At 44.7% G+C, this 16070-nt stretch overlaps 1 protein-coding gene across 1 annotated transcript in view; it reads left to right on the top strand.

The window, feature by feature from the left end:
* The first annotated feature begins 657 nt into the window (after nt 1-657).
* RAB7A (RAB7A, member RAS oncogene family) overlaps nt 658-16070 on the top strand; it is an 88992-nt gene continuing 73579 nt past the window's right edge. The window contains exon 1 of the mRNA XM_033210877.1: nt 658-890. The gene's annotated coding sequence lies outside the window, so the exon portion shown is untranslated. The remainder of the gene's footprint in view (nt 891-16070) is intronic.

The raw sequence follows: 16070 nt of genomic DNA, 5'->3' as shown, positions 1-16070 counted from the left end.
ATCCTGTATACATTGGGCTATAAAAAGCGGGCACATGCATCGTTCGTGGCCCTCTTGTATGTTGTGGAACGGAGGGACCAAGTTCGAACTTGCAGTAAAGATCCTTGCCGCTTGGCTTTGACTCTGGACTCTGGTGGTCTTCTTTGGGGAATAAACGGTCTGGGCATAACACTGTCTCTATTACTGAGTCACACAATTGCTGTAGTCATTTGCAGCCTACTAGAACGATAACACACATTGGCATCAGACAGACCTTGGTTCAAAACCTTGCTCCACCAGTTTCTGTGTTGAGCTAGACCAAGTGACCTGGTATGTTGGGTCTCAGTTCCTTATTTGTAAAATGGTGATAATAATTTTTGGTTAGGTAGTTAAAGTAAAGATAAATGATGCCTTCCGAAGAAGGGCACAACAAGTTTACCCCTTGACCTCTCTTCGGTGGCATTCTTCATTCTGGAGCAAGGAGGGATGGCTGAGGGAATCTGTCTGCGGGTCCAACATGGCGCCGTCCTGCTCCTTGTACGAGCCTCAAAGATGGGGACAACCGTTTGGGGGCAGACATGTTTGTAGCACGTGATCCAGGCTCAGTCCCAAGGCAGCCGGAACGTGACGCAAGGTTGAGGCGGGGCTCCTCCTCCGCACCCTGGCGTCGAGCGTCTCGTGACAGGTACTTCCGCTCGGGGCGGCGGCGGTGGCGGAAGTGGGAGCGGGCCTGGAGTCTTGGCCATAAAGCCTGAGGCGGCGGCAGCGGCGGAGTTGGCAGCTTGGAGAGCTCAGCAGAGTTCCCTGGAACCAGAACTTGGACCTCCCCGCTTCTGTCCTCCGTTGAGTCTCCTCCTCGGCGGGAGCCCTCGCGACGCGCCCGGCCCGGAGTCCCCAGAGCAGAGGCCGCGGTAAGCAGCGGGCCCAGCCCGGCCGGCGGCCTGGCCCCATCCCCCTCCTCAACTCTTCGGTCGCCAGGGCCTCGCGTCCTCCCTGTCCTCCTGGGCAGGCTCCAGGCCCAGCCCTGGCCTCGCGGGGAAACGGCATCGCTCAGGCCCCCGGAGCAGGCCAGGACCCCACCCCGCTTGGAGAGGTCGGAGGTCGTCGGGCGTGACCTCTGGCCGGGTTGCCGGCCCCAGCCGCGGGTCTCGGACGCTCTGTTTACTGTTGGCGTCGATCTCAGAGACCCAAGAGGGTTCATTGACTTGGACGGTCCTGCGCCGTGGCAGGACGCGCTAGCCGGTGGAGTTATTTAGCGTGGCAAGCAGGAGGGTGTCAGAGCCCACGCCGCCCGCCTCCGTGCCCACCTGGTGGGCATGGGTCACAGGCGCTGGGGACCGAGCCGCGTTCCCATCCGGCTCTTCTGTTGAACATTCTGACCCTGTTAGTGGGAGAGGTTCCCTGACGGCAACTGAGTCAAGGCGTGAGTCAGGTCACGTGCGCTGGGATCGCCTCAGCACTTGTGTACATTGAGGCGCCTCTGGCGCTGGGAGACAGGGAGCTTTTTGTCCTAGGCATGTTACGGTAAATCCTGTGAGAAGTTTTTCAACTTAGTCGGGGAAAGATGGTAGTTGGATGTAGAGTTGTGTTTCCATTCGGACCGTGTTGGGGGCCTCTTTCTACATTCATTTTACACTTGATACCTAGTGGGTCATAAGGGGAATATTGAGAATACCGACAGCAAATATTTGAGTGTTTGTTAAATGCTAGGCAGCGTGGCAAGACCTTTTAACAGATCATTATGTTTAGTTTTTTGAACAACCCTCTAAAGTACCACTGTTGTGCCCACTTAACACAGTGGGAAATTGAACAGAGAGGCTAAGCCATTTGACCAAGGTCACACGGCTAAGTTACGAAGCAAAGATGCAAGCCCAGACAGTCAGACTCCAGAGCACTGTATTCAATTTCTAGGTTATACTGCTTTCACGTGCCCCTGAAGCTTGTGGTTTATCTTTTGCCACCTGGTATCTGTACCTCACTGCCTTCCACCACCTCCTTTCTTTCTGTTGATGTCGTTTGAAAGTCTTTCTGGTAGCATCAGTTCTCCCTTAAAGCCATAAGAAATGCCGTTTGCGACTTATCACACATATTGTACTGTAGTCAAATTAGGAGCTCTTGAATACTGGCGGGGTACTTAACTGAGGTTTGAAAAATTTTGCAGGTAGGCCTGGCAAACCTGCCTAGTGAACCTTTCTTAAAACCTTAGTTGATGGCTGTCCAGCCAGTTGGTTCTTCCCTATTCAAAATACTGCATCTTTGGTTTCCTAAAGAACAGGCTCTTGTCTCTTTCTTGTGACTTAAGCAGCTGATGAGGCACATGATTTCTCATCCATGGATTAATAAAGTCTCGTCTTAGTGTGTTTCTCTCTTCAAACCTGGGAAGGTTTGTTCAGATTTGAGTTTAAGAACTGGAAGGTGAGTTAGGCGTGCTTCTCCTGAAGGGACTGGCTAAGTTAAAGCTTAGCGTTCACAATCCTGTTGTATTCAGATTTGTCTTTTTTTTTTTTTTTTTAACTTTGCTACCCAGCCTAAAATATTTAAGTGAGTAATAAGTACTGTAGCTTTATATAATGTTTGAGTTTAGAGGAGAGTAGTGATAGGCACCTTTTTATTCATTCATGAAGTATTTTGAGTATCCATTGAGTATCAGCAATGTATCAGGCATTGTGGGATGTTGACTCAGGGAGATAGGCATGGTTCCTGTCCTCAGGGAATTTTTAAAAGGTGAATGATCTTGGCCAGAAATTGTGTTGTGGAATGATTTGGTGGTAGAACTTGAGGCTTTTTATTTATTTATTTATTTATTTATTTTATTATACTTTAAGTTCTAGGGTACACGTGCATGACGTTTATATCATGTATAACTCCCCAAAGCAATCCCTCCCTCCTCCCCCATCCCCATGATAGGCCCCAGTGTGTGATGTTCCCCTTCCCCAGTCCAAGTGATCTCATTGTTCAGTTCCCACCTATGAGTGAGAACAGAGGCTTTTTGGAAAGAGTTATTTCTCATCTCTGCTGATGAATCCGTAGTAATCCAAAGGATGGTGTTCTGGCTAACTTTAAGGCTTTGTTAATTTTAACAACAGCATTTGTATGGCTTGCCCTTCAGAAAGTGTAGAAGATAATATTACAGTTTCTAATTTATCACATCTTTTAAAGAGTAACCTTCAACACTCAACTTGTTTCTCCTTTTCCTCTGGTGGCATTTGTTTTATTTTATTTATTTTTTGAGACGGAGTTTCTCTCTTGTTGCCCAGGCTGGAGTGCAATAGCGTGATCTCGGCTCACTGCAACCTCTGCCTCCCGGGTTCAAGTTATTCTCCTGCCTCAACTTCCTGAGTGGCTGGGATTACAGGCATGTGCCACCATGCCTGGCTAATTTTGTATTTTTAGTACAGACAGGGTTTCTCCATTTTGGTCAGGCTGGTCTCGAACTCCCTACCTCAGGTGATCTGCCTGCCTTGGCCTCCCAAAGTGCTGGGATTACAGGCATGAGCCACTGCGCCCAGCCGACTCTAGTGGCATTTTTTTGGTTCACTCGAGAGGTAGTCCATGTCACTACCATTACCTTACCACTGCAGTGTCTTTGAGTAAAGGTACATTTGGCATACTGGATTTTTTTCTTCAGCTGGCAAGAAAGTTTAATGTAGCACTGATACTGTGTCGGCCATAGTTTCAGTACCGTTCTACATAGAAAAGCTGTGCTACCCTATCTCCCACAAACTTTCTAGGTTCCCTTCAAGAGAAGATTTGGATTTTGCATTTGTGGTAGAACTGCATGAGTAAACAGAGGGTGGAATGTAGAAGATACTCTAAAAATAGTTTTATTAGTATATCCTTCTAGGTAGTTAGCAACCACGTGGGGCAATTTTTTTTTCGTATTTTTTTTGATGCCAACTGTGTCTAAGCTCACAAAACCTGTATCAGAACAACGCTTTATAGTAAAGTGTGGCTTTGAATCAGTTTTCTGACCCCACTGCCAAGTGAAGCCAAAAAATTTTGGTTATTTGATTAGCTTTTAATACGTCTTCAAAGAGTTCTTCGCTAATAACGTTTTTGCTCTTACTTTGGCATTAGCCTTTGTATACAAAGATGCAGCAAACACAGCCCACACAAATATGACAGTTGTCTTATGCACATTGCTTTCTGGCATTTGACACAAATATTTTAGTTTTTCCTATGATAAAGTATTTAACTCCCCATTCATATAATTCAACAAATACAGCTGAGATAGATTTGACCAGATGTTGGACTTAGAGCTGTAGGCAGGCTTTTTTTTTCCTGGGGAGGTAAGGATTAGAAGTCCTTCTGAATAAGGCTAAACAGGGGTTCCCCTTGGCACTAAATGTCTTCTTCTGAAGGCAACTGAAACTGGAGAAATGAACTCCCCGCCTCCCCTCTTATTTTTTGGCTATTGGCTTGCTGTTGATGACTCTTAACCTCTCATATAAGGAAGGTTGCCGCTGTGTTCTCAGGCATCCATTCCTTTGTGTTACCACGCACTTATCTGTTAATATCATCTAATAGTTCTCTGTGCTTCTTTGTCTGCAGTTTGCTGCAGAAACATTTTGCAATGTGTGGATCTTTTCAGTTATTTGCTCTTACATCGTCCCTCTATTCTGTTTTTCCCCACACTCCATATGGCATTAAAGACAGAAAAATAGTTTGCGTTTGGGTTTTAAAACTTTTTTTTTTTAGAAGGAGTCTCGCTCTGTAGCTCAGGCTGGAGTGCAGTGGCGCCATCTCGGCTCACTGCAAGCTCACCCTTCCAGGTTCATGCTGTTCTCCTGCCTCAGCCTCCCAAGTAGCTGGGACTACAGGTGTGCGCCACCACGCCCGGCTAATTTTTTTGTATTTTTAGTAGAGACAGAGTTTCACTGTGTTAGCCAGGATGGCCTCTAGGATGGTCTCGATCTCCTGACCTCGTGATCTGCCCGCCTCAGCCTCCCAAAGTGCTGGGATTACAGGTGTGAGCCACCATGCCCGGTTTTAAAAATAAAAAACTTATTTTTAAAACATTTCTTAATGGTGGTTGTGGTCACTGTGATTTGTGAATCAGAGGTATGAGTGATGTGGCGAGTGAAATCAAAACAGGTTTTTTAGCAGTGTCTGTTACCAGTTTCAATTTTAGTATCCCAGGCTGTGATTACAAAAACACATTTAAGAATAGCTACTTGCAAAATATCTCCTTGGGGGAGGAGAAAGCTTGGAAGTTGGTTCCAACACTAATCTACAGTACTGGCCTTGTTCATTTGCTTGAAGATGCAGTACTTAACTCATGAGACCTGGAGTCTCTGTTTTGGTGATGGCATCACTGCTGAGAAATTAAGTTTGCCTGATTCTTTTGTCCACTTCTGGTCTCCTGGGACTGTCTACAGTTGGGACCAAGCAAATCTGAGGAAGCCTATTAAGGGAAGCCTGGGACCAGGGCAGTTTAGGAATTCTCCAGCCTTGCTTGTCTCTTAGTTGGTCCTACTTGTGTGGCTGCTGCTGTAGGAGGTTCTCTCTTCTCCCTCAGCCTTTCCTTTCCAGCTTTGCTTCATACTACTGGGCATTAACCATCTCACATTAGGAGTCCCTTAAAAATTACTTTGTGAAATAAATAGTTATATCATTGATTTCCAGTATTGGTATGTAAGCGTAATAAAAAGTTGGTTTCCATTTAGTAAACTTTGTACTTTGAGTTATTTGAGAGTACATAATTACAAAGCTGCTATGAATTAACCTTAAAGGACACAGCATAGACTTTATGAAAAATAGTGTCCCTTATATATGGTATGCAGTCAGCCTACCAGCAGTTCTCCCATGTACTTACAGATACGGGGATCCCTGAGATAACTGCGAGTCATCTAAAACCCACTCTTAAATCCTCTGACCTGCACCATGTTGGTGGTTGTTAAAAGAGCAATAACATTTTGTAGAAACCTTCCTACACATTTGCTTTTAAATGCTTTATAATATTTCTGTGCTGTTTGTAGTTTATGTATGATTTCTTTTGGTGCTCACAACTGTTGTATGTATCTGCCTGAGATAGCTGAGGCTGTATGCTCGTGTGGCTCAGCTGAAATGTCAGTTTAGGTCTGTTAACTCAGCTCAGTGCTCTTTCTGATGTACCATCTTGCCTTTCCATTATACGCTAGTGCCCTAAAGACTGCTTCATGTTACCCCTTGTAAAAGTGTATCTTTGACTGGGGGCGATGGCTCACGCCTGTAATCCCAGCACTGTGGGAGGCCGAGGCAGGCGGATGACGGGGTCAAGAGATAGAGACCATCCTGGCCAACATGGTGAAACCCCATCTATACTAAAAATACAAAAGTTAGCTGGGCATGGTGGCATGCACTACCTTTTTTTTTTCTTCTTTTTTTCCTCTGAGACGGAGTCTTGCTCTGTGGCCAGGCTGGAGTGCAGTGGCATGATCTCGGCTCACTGCAACCTCCGCCTCCCGGGTTCAAGTGATTCTCCTACCTCAGGCTCCCAAGTAACTGAGACTACAGGCGCGCACCACCACGCCCAGCTAATTTTTGTATTTTTAGTATAGATGGGGTTTCACCATGTTGGCCAGGATGGTCTCAATCTCTTGACCCTATGATCCGCCTGCCTGAACCTCCCAAAGTGCTAGGATTACAGTTGTCAGCCACCACACTTGGCCCCACTACCTTTTATTTAAAATGATATGTCTTTTTTGCTGATTATTAAACTATTCGGTTAAAAAATAAGCTAGGAAAATTCAGAAATATAAAGAAGGAAAATTTGTGATTCACTACCCTGAGGAAGACCAAAGTGTTAACTGGTTATTTTCTTCCTTGGAATGTATACTTTAATACCTTCCTTTAATGAAATTCAACTCTTGGCCAGGCATGGTGACCAGTACTTTGAAAGGAGTAATCCCAGCACTTTGGAAGGGTGAGGCAGGAGGATTGCTTGAGCCCAGGAGTTCGAGACCACCATGAACAACAAAGTGAGACTCCATCTCTACAAAGAAAAAAAAAATTAGCTGGGTGTGGTGGTTGTGGTGGTTCACCTGTGCGTGGGAGGCTGAGATGGGAGGATCACTTGATTCCAGGAGTTTGAGGCTGTAATGATTTGTGTTCGTGCCACTGCGCTCCAGCCTGGGTGGCAGAGCAAGACCGTGTCTCAAGGAAAAAGAAATTGAACTCTCCCCAGAAATGATGTGAGAATTTAGCTGTGGAAGAGACAGGACACTCTTGAGTCATGTGACCTGTGATACTTCTAGTAGACACTGAATGATGAGAAGCTGGGGATCATAGGAATAGCTGTATTTTTAAAATGTTTAATGGTAATGAGTGAGGAACCTGATGCATCCAGCTCCAGAGTAAGGTTTATTTGCCATGGTAACACTGGATAAGTACATTGTTGCCTGTATTTCCAAGTGATTTATCATTTCTGTATTTTAGTATACATACATATATAAAGAAAAGTGCACAAATAAGTGGATGACTTGGATAATTTTTATAAACCCAGAGGCCCTCTTAGTCTCCTTTAAATCATTATCATCGATGCCCTGATGGTTGGGTAGTGAGTCTTCTGATTTCTAGAACTGTAGACTAATTTTGCCTGATTTGGATTTTGTGTAAATGGAATCATACACTGTGTATTCTTCCGTATCTGGTTTCTTTGACTCAGTGTTGTTTATGAGACTTTGTGTCGTTGTGTGCAGTTATAACTGGAGTTTCCATTGCTCAGTAGTATTATGTGATATATCATAACGTATTTAAGTAAAAAGACTGAATTTTAGAGTATGTGTCTGTATTCATTTGCTAGGGCTGCTGTAACAAGTATCACAGATAAAGTGGCTTAAACAGAAGTTTTATTTTCTCAATTCTGAAGGTTAGAAATCTGAGGTCAAGCTGTTGGCAGGATTGGTTTCTTCTGAAGCCTCTCCTTGGTTTGTAAATGACTGTCTTCTCTTCCCTGTGTCTTCACATGATCTTTCCTCTGTATTGTCTCTCCTAATCTCCTTTTCTTTTAGGACACCGGTCATACTAGATTGAGGCCCACCCTTATGACCTCACTTAACCTCAATTACCTCTTTAAAGGCCCTGTCTGCAAATAAGTCACATTCTGATGTATTGGGGATTAGGATTTCAACTTAAAAATTTTAGGTGGACACAGTTCACTTCATAAGAGTATCTATTCTGCTCTAGTAGATATGGCCAGTTTTCGAAAATTGTACCAGCGTACTCTCCCATCAGCAGTGTATAAGAAGTCCAAATATTCCACATCCTTGCTAGCACTTGTAACTTTTTGTCTCTTTAATTTTAGTTCCCTCTGATAGAAACTCATTTCTTTATGGCACCATGGTACAGCCTGTTTACTCAGCAGTGTAGGGGAACCTCAAGGGACTGGGGAAGGTCATCCTGGAGTAATATGTGTCAGTTTGAGAACGACCTCTTGGAAATGCTACTTACATCCATTGGGGTTAGAAGCAGAGGTTCGGCCAGGCACGGTGGCTCACGCCGGTAATCCCAGCACTTCGGGAGGCCGAGGTGGGCGGATCACTTGAGGCCAGGAGTTCAAGACCAGCCTGGCCCACATGGCGAAACCCTGTGTCTACTAAAACTACAAAAAATTAGCCAGGCATGGTGGTGGGCACTTGTAATCCCAGCTACTCAGGAGGCTGAGACATTACAATCTCTTGAACCTGGGAGGTGGATGTTGCATGAGAATTGCTTGAACCTGGGAGGTGGAGCTGAGATCTCACCACTGCACTCTAGCCTGGGCAACAGAATGAGACCCTGCCTCAAAAAAAAAAAAAAAAAAAAAAGGAAAGCACCACTTCAGTCCAGTGAGTGAGCAGTTAGTCTTCCGTAGTTGCCCATAGCTTGCTTTTATAGTCTGGACTCCATTCCTGGTGGTGGAATTGGCCTATAAAAGAGTAATCTGTGGGATATAAATCTAGCCATAGTAGATCTTGCTTTCCTTCCAACTCTCTTTTTTGATCAGACACTTGGGCTCTTAAAATATCATATTCTGGGCCGGGCGCGGTGGCTCAAGCCTGTAATCCCAGCACTTTGGGAGGCCGAGACGGGTGGATCACGAGGTCAGGAGTTCGAGATCATCCTGGCTAACACGATGAAACCCCGTCTCTACTAAAAAATACAAAAAGCTAGCCGGGCAAGGTGGCGGGCGCCTGTAGTCCCAGCTACTCAGGAGGCTGAGGCAGGAGAATGGCGTAAACCCGGGAGGTGGAGCTTGCAGTGAGCTGAGATCTGGCCACTGCACTCCAGCCTGGGTGACAGAGCGAGACTCCGTCTCAAAAAAAAAAAAAAAAAAAAAAAAAATAATAATATTCTGTCATACATATGCTAGAAATAGGTCTGTTTTGCATATTCTGACTAATATTTCAGATATTAGTGGGCCTTTGACCACCAGCTTGTTGGCTGCTTGATGTTCAGCTTTGTGTATCCATTATAGACCTTAGTTTGATTGAAATAACATTACATGACTTTGCCTGTCTTCCAACTTTAAGCCACTTGAGGACAGGGATGAATCACTATTCTAGAATGGATCTTGAAATATTACTAAACTTTTGTTTAAAATTTTTCCAGTTCTAACTTTGCAGAGTAAGTTATTGTTTATAGCATGTAAATTATGCTTTTGGGTCACTGATTAATATGTGTAGGTTTCCTGAATGATAAACTATGTGTTGTGTTCATTTAACAGATTTTTCTTCTCTACTATAAGAATAAACACTGTTGGCTCCTGTGGGGAATTATTCAGGAATAATTATAAATACAGAGCAGATGAGAGTCATTTAGTTTAGAGTTGTTCAGTGCCTAGGGTGGTGAGGGACATGTTGAGTGGATTTTTAAATAAATCAGTAGGCAGGTTACAGTTGGGAAACCATTGTAGTTGGAAGGAATGGCATAAGTCGATGAATGGATGTAGGGATTGCAGTAGCTCTAATTTGGGAATGACTGTATGTATGGAATCCAGATCCTGGTGGGGAGGGCAGGCACTGCAATCCCGTGTTGGAGGATTTAAGTTCAACCAAGTGGCACTTAGCTCCATAATGCTGGAATAGACATGGCATAATCCTGTCACTTGAACCTCACAAGTAAGTCAGATGGTACCCCAGTTATGGGTGAGGAATGGCTTTTATGTTGTCATTTGTTTAAAGAAACCATACATCAAGAGCTTAGTGGGCCAGGACTGAAATACTACAAGTGTTGTGCTTAAACTTTTAGAGAGTTGTTTCTTCAGAAGTGGCTTTAATGAAAAGTTAAACATGGGAGCTGGTTAGGGGAGGTGGGATAGAGGAAGAGAGCAGTAAGTTTGGTTTTCCTCTTTAGCCAGTCCATTATGGGCTCCTCTTAGCAATTTATGGGCAATCTTTTTTACTGATTAAATGCCTGAGATAATCTAGGGTTGATATCAAAAGCTTCCAGCTATCGAAAATAGTTCTTATGTAACTGTTTTACTAGATATCTGCTTTCCAGTTTGTCTTACCAAAAAGAAAAAAAGGCATGAATCATCCTAGTCTCTCGTTAGAGACTAAACTTTTGGTTTAGTGCCTGAGTTTAGAAAGCTTGAGAACAGTGGTGCATCACCTTGAAGAATCTGTTGATCTAAGAGTGAAGTCCTCTTCACAAGAATTGCCTTCCAAGAGACTCTTCTTTGTGTAAGTTGCCTTTGCTTTTTCCCTCCCAGCAGGAAGGCGATACCCAGAGCAAAGTACATAAACAATGTCTTTACATTTCATAGAGGTTGTTACCTTGTTTAAGCTTCACAATTTAAACTAAGTAGTATTTGATTTGTCTTTTTTTTTTTTTTTCAGATGAGGAAATAGACTAAAAGGTCATGCTCAGTGTCTTGGAGCCACTGTGTGTTAGTGGTACTGGGACTAGCATCCAGTATTCCAAGTTGACAGATAATTCTTTAATGATAGCAAAAGAGTAATAGCATCTTCTGTGGAAGAACAGTCTTTGTAAATTTTATCATTCAATTTTATTTAAATGTTTTTAAAAGAAGGTTGCTCAGAGTAGTCTGTTTCTTTTGAAATATAAATTTTCCAGCGGTAAATCTTCAAGCACTATCAGGCAGAATAAGCTAGGTTATGCTGTAGTAACCAATAACCATAAAATGGCCGAAAAGAGCATTGGTTTTCTAGAGGCTCTGCATCATTCTTTCTCCAACCAATGGAGCAGCTGTGATAGGAATATTGCTGGCTGCCTTGGCAAAGGGAGAAAAAACTGTTGGAGGCTCTTGTTCCTACAGTTAAATTCCAGCACAGGAATGACATATTATTTCATGTCACTTCTGCTTACCGTTCATTGACCAAAATGAGTCACACCACACAAGGAATCAAGTGTGATCCTAAAAAAAAAAGAGCTTAGTTATAGATACTGTGTTGCCCATCTTTACTCGCTAATTGCCTTCCTATCCTAGGAAAGTTATTTTTTGTTTTTTGTTTTTTGTTTTTTTTGAGACGGAGTCTCCCTCTGTCACCCATGCTGGAGTGCGGTGGTGTGATCTTGGCTCACTGGAAGCTCCGCCTTCTGGGTTCACGCCATTCTCCTACCTCAGCTTCCTGAGTAGCTGGGACTACAGGCGCCTGCCACCATGTGCCTGGCTAGTTTTTTGTGTATTTAGTAGAGACGGGGTTTCACCATGTTAGCCAGGATGGTCTCGATCTCCTGACCTCCTGATCTGTCCGCCTTGGCCTCCCAAAGTGCTGAGATTGTAGGTATGAGCCACCACGCCCGGCCTTTTTTTTTTTTGAGATGGAGTCTCGCTCTGTCACCCAGTGACGATGCAACCCCAGCTCATAGCAGCCTCTGCCTCCCAGGCTCAAGCGATCCTCCCACCTCAGCCTCCCAAGTAGCTGGGACTACAGATGTGCACCACCATGCCCCAGCTTATTTTTTATATTTTTGATAGAGATGGGATTTCACCATGTTGCCCAGGCTGGTCTTGAACTCCTGAGCTCAAGCAATCCGCTCGCCTCAGCCTCTCAAAGTGCTGCGATTACATGTGTGAGCCACTTATCTTTCAGTCTTTTTTATTCTTTTGAGACAAGGTCTCACTCTGTCACCCAGTCTACAGTGCAGTGGCGCCATCATGGCTCACTGCAGCCATGCCCTCCCCAGGCTTAGGTGATCCTCTCATCTCAGCCTCCCCAGTAGCTGGGACTACAGACACATGCCACCACATCTGGCTAATTTTTTTGTAGTTTTTTTTTTTTTTGAGACGGAGTCTCGCTCTGTTGCCCAGGCTGGAGTGCAGTGGCTGGATCTCAGCTCACTGCAAGCTCCGCCTCCCGGGTTCACGCCATTCTCCTGCCTCAGCCTCCCGAGTAGCTGGGACTATAGGCGCCTGCCACCTCGCCCGGCTAGTTTTTTTGTATTTTTTAGTAGAGACGGGGTTTCACCATGTTAGCCAGGATGATCTCGATCTCCTGACCTCGTGATCCACCCGTCTGGGCCTCCCAAAGTGCTGGGATTACAGGCTTGAGCCACCGCGCCCGGCCATGTTTTTTTTTTTTAGAGAAGGGTTTTACCATGTTGCCCAGGCTTATCTCAAACTCCAGGACTCAAGTGATCCTCCTATTTTGGCCTTCCAAAGTGCTAAGATCACAGGAATGAACCACCGTGCCCAGCTCTCCCCTGTCTTTAGAACCTCCCCGCTGCCCCCCCTTTTTTTTTTTAAGGATTTGTTCTTGTTTTTATTTTGTGTTTTAACATTTTGAGACAAGGTCTCACTGTTGCCCAGGCTGGAGTATAGTGGCCTGAACACAGCTCACTGCAGCCTCGATCTCTTAAGCTCAAGTGATCCTCCTGCCTCAGCCTCCTGAGTAGCTGGGCTCACAGTTGTGTGCCACTATGCCCAGTTAATTTTGTTTTTTTGATAGAGTGTTGGCCATATTGCCCAGACTGGTCCCAAACTCCTAGGCTCAAGTAGTTCACCCACCCTGGCTTCCCAAGGCGCTAGAATTACGGGTGTGAGCCACTACTTGTCAAGAACCCTATGTTTTTCCATTATTCTTGTTTGAGGCTCTCCACAAATGGTCTCCAGCTTGCCTTCCTGGCTTTGATTTTTTGATAAAGACACACTTTCCTCTGAGTTGCTTTACTCACCTTTTCCTTACCACACTTTGTTCTCTACTTCCTTTATCTTGATTCCTGCCACTTCCCCTTCATCTCTGTTTTCTAGGTCCAGTACTCTGTTGGCATCCTGCCTGTCAGGTACCAGTCCACTTTTAGCTTTTCTTAATTACTTCCACCCATACTGTTCTCTCTTTTTACTGAATCCCTGGGCTTGCCACATATTACCTTGTAGTTGTGGATTTTGTGTATGTATCTTTTCTACCTTAGGAGGGGGCCTTAAGGGTAAGTCCCAGACTGATTTACCTGTTTTTCCCCAAATGTTAACCATTTGAAAGAAAGAATTAAATGGATGTTTCTCAAATGGCTTTTGATAGATACATGCATAATAATAAATCTGTTGTCATACCTGGCTGGAAAAGAAAATGCCTGTGAATTCTTCACATTGTTTGAAATCAGTGTGTCAGAAGCTGTAGGATTATAGAAGCTTGCTTAAGCAAGGTCACAGTATGGCTGTCAAATGTGTTACTAAGCTTTAGTCTCCATTTCTGAAAAACAAGAGTAATGGGTAATCCTTAAGATCCTTTTGTATTTTGACATTCTCTGACTCTTGAACATACTGCTGTGGCTTTTGCACCATCCAGCTGGTTAGATGACACCATCAGAAACTTTAAGGACCCTGTTAGCCATTGAGTATATGGATCTTTGCCCATTCATTTCTTAGAGGCAAGAGGCACTGGTAGACAGTTAGATTTTTCTTTAAAACGTGTACTCTTCTAAATTACAGAAGCAGTATAAAAGAAAGTGGACTGGGAGTGGTGGCTCAAACCTGTAATCTCAGCAGTTTGGGAGGCTGAGGCGGGTGGATCACCTGAGGTCAGGAGTTCGAGACCAGCCTGACTAACATGGTGAAACTCCGTCTCCACCAAAAATACAAAAAGTAACCAGGCGTGGTGGCGCGCTCCTGTAATCCCAGCTACTCAGGAGGGTAAGGCAGGAGAATTGCTTGAACCTGAGAGGTGGAGGTTGCAGTGAGCCAAGATCGTGCCATTGCACTCCAGCCTTGGCAACAGAGCAAGACTTCGTCTCAAAAAAAAAAAAAAAATCTTAAAGTGAACAGATTTTTTCTATCATTCTGGATAATTTGGTGACTATAATTCAAAACGTTTATTTTTTATAAAATTTAAATGAGATGATAAAATACATACTGTTGGCCAGGTGCGGCGGCTCAAGCCTGTAATCTCAGCACTTTGGGAGGCTGAGATGGGCGGATCACGAGGTCAAGGAGATCGAGACCATCCTGACTAACACGGTGAAACCCCGTCTCTACTAAAAAAAAAAAAAACAAAAAACTAGCCGGGCGAGGTGGCGGGCGCCTGTAGTCCCAGCTACTCGGGAGGCTGAGGCAGGAAAATGGCGTAAACTCGGGAGGCGGAGCTTGCAGTGAGCTGAGATCCGGCCACTGCGCTCCAGCCTGGGCAACAGAGCAAGACTCCGTCTCAAAAAAAAAAAAACAACAACAAAAACATACTCTTCTGCAATTAACTTTTTAAAAATTTAACCATATATAGTAGTCAGCTTTTCTTGTAAGTACATACTATTTTTAATGACTGTATAATATTGATCATAATTTAACAGTTAAATTAACATAATTTAACAGAGTTATTTCCAGCTCTTTAAGAAAAGTGTTTAATAGGGCCGGGCACAGTGGCTCACGCCTGTAATCCCAGCACTTTGGGAGGCCAAGGTGGGTGGATCACTTGAGGTCAGTTGAAGACTAGTCTGGCCAACATGGTGAAACCCTGTCTCTACTAAAAATACAGAATTAGCTGGGCATGGTGGTTCACGTAATCCCAGCTACTTGGGAGGCTGAGGCAGGAGAATTGCTCGAACCTGGGAGGTGGAGGTTGCAGTGAGCAGAGATTGGCCATTTTTGCCCCAGCCTGGGCAACAAGAGTGAAACTCCATCTCAAAAAAAAAAACCAAAAACAAGGGCTGGGCACGTTGGCTCCCCCCTGTAATCAGTCCTAGCACTTTGGGAGGCCGAGATGTGTGGATCATGAGGTCAGGAGATCGAGACCATCCTGGCCAACATGGTGAAATCCCATCTGTACTAAAAAAATACAAAAATTAGCTGGGTGTGGTGGTGTGCGCTTGTAATCCTAGCTACTGCGGAGGCTGAGGCAGGAGAATCACTTGAACCTGGGAGGTGGGGATTGCAGTGAGCTGAGATCGCGCCACTGCACTCCAGCCTGGCGACAGAGAAAGAAAAGTATTTAATATTTATATTTTCCTACTTATCTAATCATTTCCTTAAGATTTAGTGAGTATAGGCCGGGCGCGGTGGCTCAAGCCTGTAATCCCAGCACTTTGGGAGGCCGAGACGGGCGGATCACGAGGTCAGGAGATCGAGACCATCCTGGCTAACACTGTGAAACCCCGTCTCTACTAAAAAATACAAAAAACTAGCCGGGCGAGGTGGCGGGCGCCTGTAGTCCCAGCTACTCGGGAGGCTGAGGCAGGAGAATGGCGTGAACCCGGGAGGCGGAGCTTGCAGTGAGCTGAGATCCGGCCACTGCACTCCAGCCCTGGCGACAGAGTGAGACTCCGTCTCAAAAAAAAAAAAGATTTAGTGAGTATATATACTTAAAATTTGGTTTTCATTGCCATATAACCTTCGGGAAGGTTGTATACTTTACATTTGTAGTTTGAGAATTTCATTTATATAGTTGTCAATTGTCAGTTTTCTTAATCTTTGCCAGTTTAATGAATGGGAAAAATTTAAATGATGTCTCATTATTGAGGGCTTGTGTTTTGTTCAGGCCTGGTGGGTCACTCATGCCTGTAATGCCAGCATTTTGGGAGGCCAAGGTGGGCGGATCGCTTGAGTCCAAGAGTTCAAGACCAGCCTAGGCAACATGGTAAGGCCCTGTCTTTACAAAAAGTTAAAAAAAAAAAATTAGCTGGGTGTGGTGGCACATACTTGTAGTCCCACCTACTTGGGGGGCTCAGGGGAGGATCCCTTG

The sequence above is a fragment of the Trachypithecus francoisi genome, unplaced genomic scaffold, assembly GCF_009764315.1.
Source record: "Trachypithecus francoisi isolate TF-2019V2 unplaced genomic scaffold, Tfra_2.0 Lachesis_group0, whole genome shotgun sequence".
NCBI classification, from domain to species: Eukaryota; Metazoa; Chordata; class Mammalia; order Primates; family Cercopithecidae; genus Trachypithecus; species Trachypithecus francoisi.
The sequence above is the reverse complement of the archived record's forward strand: the minus strand, read 5'-3'. Positions and strand labels throughout refer to the sequence as shown.